Genomic DNA, 5,943 nt, shown 5'->3' with positions numbered 1-5,943 from the left:
GACACAGTTGGCAACGGGCTTTGTTGCAAGGATAGGTTCCTGGGTTAGTGGTTCTGTTGTGTGGTGTGTGGTTGCTGGTGAGTATTTGCTTCAGGTTGGGGGGCTGTCTGTAGGCAAGGACTGGCCTGTCTCCCAAGATTTGTGAGAGTGATGAGTCGTCCTTCAGGATAGGTTGTAGATCCTTGATAATGCGTTGGAGAGGTTTTAGTTGGGGGCTTAAGGTGTTGGCTAATGGCATTCTGTTATTATCTTTGTTGGGCCTGTCCTGTCGTAGGTGACTTCTGGGTACTCTTCTGGCTCTGTCAGTCTGTTCCTTCACTTCAGCAGGTGGGTATTGTAGTTGTAAGAATGCTTGATAGAGATCTTGTAGGTGTTTGTCTCTGTCTGAGGGGTTGGAGCAAATGCGGTTGTATCGTAGAGCTTGGCTGTAGATGAAGGATCATGTGGTGTGGTCTGGGTGAAAGCTGGAGGCATGTAGGTAGGAATAGCGGTCAGTAGGTTTCCGGTATAGGGTGGTGTTTGTGACCATCTCTTATTAGCACCGTAGTGTCCAGGAAGTGGATCTCTTGTGTGGACTGGTCCAGGCTGAGGTTGATGGTGGGATGGAAATTGTTGAAATCATGGAGGAATTCCTCAAGGGCTTCTTTTCCATGGGTCCAGATGATGAAGATGTCATCAATATAGCGCAAGTAGAGTAGGGACGTTAAGGGACGAGAGTTGAGGAAGCGTTGTTCTAAGTCAGCCATAAAAATGTTGGCATACTGTGGGGCCATGCGGGTACCCATAGCAGTGCCACTGATTTGAAGGTATACATTGTCTCCAAATGTGAAATAGTTATGGGTGAGGATAAAGTCACAAAGTTCAGCCACCAGGTTTGCTGTGACATTATCGAGGATACTGTTCCTGACGGCTTGTAGTCCATCTTTGTGTGGAATGTTGGTGTAGAGGGCTTCTACATCCATAGTGGCCTGATGGAGTTTTCAGGAAGATCACCAATGGATTGTAGTTTCCTCAGGAAGTCAGTGGTGTCTCGAAGATAGCTGGGAGTGCTGATAGCATAGGGACTGAGGAGGGGGTCCACATAGCCAGACAATCCTGCTGTCAGGGTGCCAATGCCTGAGATGATGAGGCATCCAGGATTTCCAGGTTTATGGATCTTGGGTAGCAGATAGAATGCCCCAGGTGAGGGTTCCAGGGGTGTGTCTGTGCGGATTTGTTCTTGTGCTTTTTCAGGGAGTTTCTTGAGCAAATGCTGCAGTTTCTTTTGGTAACCCTCAGTGGGATCAGAGGATAATGGCTTGTAGAAAGTGGTGTTGGAGAGCTGCCGAGCAGCCTCGTGTTCATATTCCGACCTACTCATGATGACGACAGCACCTCCTTTGTCAGCCTTTTTGATTATGATGTCAGAGTTGTTTCTGAGGCTGTGGATGGCATTGTGTTCCGCACGGCTGAGGTCATGGAGCAAGTGATGCTGCTTTTCCACAATTTCAGCCCGTGCACGTCGGCGGAAGCACTCTATGTAGAAGTCCAGTCTGCTGTTTCGACCTTCAGGAGGAGTCCACCTAGAATCCCTCTTTCTGTAGTGTTGGTAGGGAGACCTCTGTGGATTAGTATGTTGTTCAGAGGTATTTTGGAAATGTTCCTTGAGTCAGAGACGTCGAAAATAGGATTCTAGGTCACCACAGAACTGTATCATGTTCGTGGGGGTGGAGGGGCAGAAGGAGAGGCCCTGAGATAGGACAGATTCTTCTGCTGGTCTAAGAGTGTAGTTGGATAGATTGACAATATTGCTGGGTGGGTTAAGGGAACCATTGCTGTGGCCTCTTGTGGCATGTAGTAGTTTAGATAGTTTAGTTTCCTTTTTCTTTTGTAGAGAAGCAAAGTGTGTGTTGTAAATGGCTTGTCTAGTTTTTGTAAAGTCCAGCCACAAGGAAGTTTGTGTGGAAGGTTGGTTTTTTATGAGAGTATCCAGTTTTGAGAGCTCATTCTTAATCTTTCCCTGTTTGCCATAGAGGATGTTGATCAGGTGGTTCCACAGTTTCTTTGAGAGCGTGTGGCACAAGCTGTCAGCATAGTCTGTGTGGTATGTAGATTGTAATGGATTTTTTACCTTCAGTCCTTTTGTACGATGTCCATCTATTTGCATTTGGAAAGGAAGATGATGTCTGTCTATCTGTATCTCTCTAGTCACTCGATTTCAGACCTAAAGGTCGCAATATTAGAACAAAAAGACTTCAAAAACAGACTCCAACGAGAGACTGCTGAATTGGAATTAATTTGCAAACTGGATACAATTAGCTTTGGCTTGAATAGAGACTGGGAGTGGATGTGTCATTACACAAAGTAAAACTATTTCCCCATGTTTATTTCCCTCACCCCCCACTGTTCCTCGGACGTTCCTGTTAACTGCTGGAAATGGCCCACCTTGATTATCACTACAAAAGGTTTTCTCTCCCCCGCCCCCACTCTCCTGCTGGTAATAGCTCATTTTAAGTGATCACTCTCCTTACAGTGTGTATGATAACACCGATTTTTCATGTTCTATGTGTATATAAATCTCCTCACTGTATTTTCCAGTGAATTCATCTGATGAAGTGAGCTGTAGCTCACGAAAGCTTATGCTCAAATAAATTAGTTAGTCTGTAAAGTGCCACTAGTACTCCTTTTCTTTTTGTTCACTGTGGGGTTTTTCTCAACATGAGCCCAGAGCCATCAAATAATTATCTTGTCAATGGGCAGACACAATGGAAAACAAAGAGCTGGATTTGATTTGTGCAATTGTTGGAAACAATTGCACAGATTTATTTCTTTATTGCCCTGAATATCACAAAGATGGATGCAACACAATAAAAATGAGAGGCAGAAAAGGACTTTTTTTTGCCCCAGGGCTAGAAACCCATGCAATAAGATGAGAAGTAGGGAAACAAGAGACGAGCCTTCAAGGGTGTATGTGTACACAACATATGTGCACAAATGGCTCAAAGCTTATGTGAGTTTGTACATCAGAATATTTTTGCCCTTAGGTTGTGCACACACCTATTTGAAGAGTTCCAAACATAGTGTTTTAACTGCATTTACTTATGGTACTGAGAGCCTCCCAACCGATGTTTCATTTGTGGAGCGAGAAGTATATTCTCCTGTCCAGTAGCATTATCTAGCAAGTGAATATTATTTCCAATCATTGTTTCAGATTTTTATCTGATACTTCAATTTAAGCCATACAGATATGCTTTGCTGTAAATACCAAAGGCATTAATAGCATTAGCTATAATTGGATTACTTACCAAAGACTGAGGAAGATTCACTGCAATGATAGCCAGATTATTAAATGTTTGTTTTGTGATAAGTAAACAGGAAGGATTATTGTAACTCTCTCTCTTTTTTTTGCTAAACTCTTAGGTTCCCTAATGGATAATGAAGATGTAATGGAAAATATGTAGGAAATTACCTTGGAAGATATGAGTTTTCTATATTTATTTACAGATTCTTATTTTCCCACAGATATTACCTACAAAAATTGTAGTATTTGTTTCCTAAAAGGTGGGATGAAGTAGAACTGGAAGCATGCCAAGTTTATATTCAATATGATCTACACTGATAATTTTTACTGACTTTTCAGTAACCTGAATCAATCAGTAAGCAGCAAATGGGCTCCATTTTTTCTTATCTTAACTTCTAATTATGTTAGAATTGTATTTTCATTGAGTTGATATCACACACATTTTATTCCCAAGGACTTTTTCACCAGGATTCTATTTAATAGGCACAGATTAGAATAAAAATGAGAAGCAATATGGATTCAAGGAGAGAATCCCTAATCTTGTCCAGTTAAAAATTTGTCCCCACTTGTAAAATAGGTGGTGAAGAGAGGTGGATCTTTGGATATACCTACACTTTGAGCTGGGGTGTGTGGTTCCCATCCTGAGGAGACAGACCCACGTTAGCTCTCATTGAGCTAGCACATTCAAAATTGGACTGTAGCCACAACAGCATGAGCCGGGGGAAGAGCTAACCACTTGGAGTACATGCCCATCCAAGACCCTAGGCATGTACTGTGGGTGACTAATCTCTCCTATGGCTTGTGCTGCCACAGTTACGTTCTGTTTTTAGTGCACTAGTCGTACAAGTATGGCCCCTTGAACTGGGAAACACATTTCCAGCTCGAAGTGTAGGAATACCCTTTGAGGGACAATGCCAATTTGGGCTAATCCTGAGGGGCAGTTTCCAACTATCCCTTACTCTGGGGGCTGGTCCTAATAGCTCATTCCATAATCCTATATATGAGTATTGTAAAAAAAGATGGCAGAACTCTTCTGGTTACCTTTTCCTGTGAGCAGCTGTTAGAACCGTCTATAACGTTGGTAAAATTCTGCTGAGTCACTGTGGTAGGTGTGGCTCATTAACTCCACCCAGGCTGCAGTGGAAGTGGCTTTTAAGAAGCATCAGCCCAGCTAAGGAGGTAGCTTAGTCTGAGGTTTATGTTGTATTGTTTTCAGTTATTAGTAGGGAAGGAGATATGAGGTTTGTGTGTGAATATATGTATATACATAAACTCCACATTTCCTTATTCTTAACAAAACAGTATATTTGCAATTTCTCTATTGGCTTTCCACATAGGAACATATTAAGAACCTTACTAATATTTCAGTTATTATACCGGCTAAAATAGTTTCATCCACCAAAACCTGTAACCACATCAAATTTTTCTATCATGTGCAGCAAAAATGATGTTTCTAGATCTCTTAGTGAAAAAGTAAGATGGAGAAATGGCCTATGGCACTCTTATGCCCAATAGCGCCCCCCTCACTCCCAGCCAGGTGTTCCGTAAACAAGGAGGCAGAACAATCTTGGCTTACAAACAGGTCCCTGCCTGCAGCTATCAGCAATAATAATGTCAGACAGTTGAAGTAAAAAGATATACTGAGTTCACATCGCTCCACGTGGCACCTCTGGGACAAATGTAGATTTCAAATAGAGCTGTTGAAGGCTCACATGATGCATTTCAAAAAAGAAAAACTAAACCTTAGAGTTTGCTATGTGTCTTATTAATATCAGATAAATGTTATTAAGTTCCTTCTTGCACCGTTTCCTTTTTCCGTTTTTTAAAAATACATATTACTATTCATTTTGTGGTGCTTGCATTTCTTTTTATGTTTCACTTCTAGTGAAGGAAAACAGCTTGTCTTGTCTGTAATGCTTCTGATAGATTTACATGAGCTTTACTGTTTTTATTAGTAACATATATACACTGATATGTGTTGAGATGAGAGAATGCTTAAAGGAATACTGTAGATTCTGTTTTGAAGCTTAGCAAGATTGCCTTTTTTGTCACAGAAAGCTGTCACAGTATTCTGCAGTAATGAGCCAAAGCATCACAACTTGCACCAATAACACTGAAGTGGGTTTTTGCTATTACTATAGAATGCCATCCATCTTTTTTTCTTCCAGTGAGGGTTGTTATTAAAACTCAAGTGATTTTTGGGCTTACTCTATGAATTATTTTATTTTTTATTTCTTTTTCTGAACATTCCTTACTGGTGGGGAAATTCTGTGTAAAATATACCATAAGCCAGCTTCAGTATAGTGTGTGGGAAGTGTACTTGCTCTAGTTATCAAGCATAAACATTCGCTCTTGTAAAAATAGTAATAAAGCTTATTCTGACCTCAGATAGACCAGTATAAATCCAGACTAACTTTACTGAATCAGTAGAATTACTCTGGATTTACACTAGACTTCTATATTTTATCCTATTTCCTCACTCAGGTTGGCTATATGAGAATTGAATTACTATGACCTCAGTGAAATCATTTTATTTGGTACTTGGGAAATGTTTTTTCAGTGTTTGGTTGAAATCTGATGTAACCAGTGTTAGAGAGCTTATTCCTTCACTCTCCCACTTCCCTGGTCTTTCTCGCATGAACAGAGAGCAACAATACCCGAAG

Source organism: Lepidochelys kempii, chromosome 4, assembly GCF_965140285.1.
Source record: "Lepidochelys kempii isolate rLepKem1 chromosome 4, rLepKem1.hap1, whole genome shotgun sequence".
Taxonomy (NCBI): Eukaryota; Metazoa; Chordata; order Testudines; family Cheloniidae; genus Lepidochelys; species Lepidochelys kempii.
Note: the sequence above shows the minus strand (reverse complement) of the source record.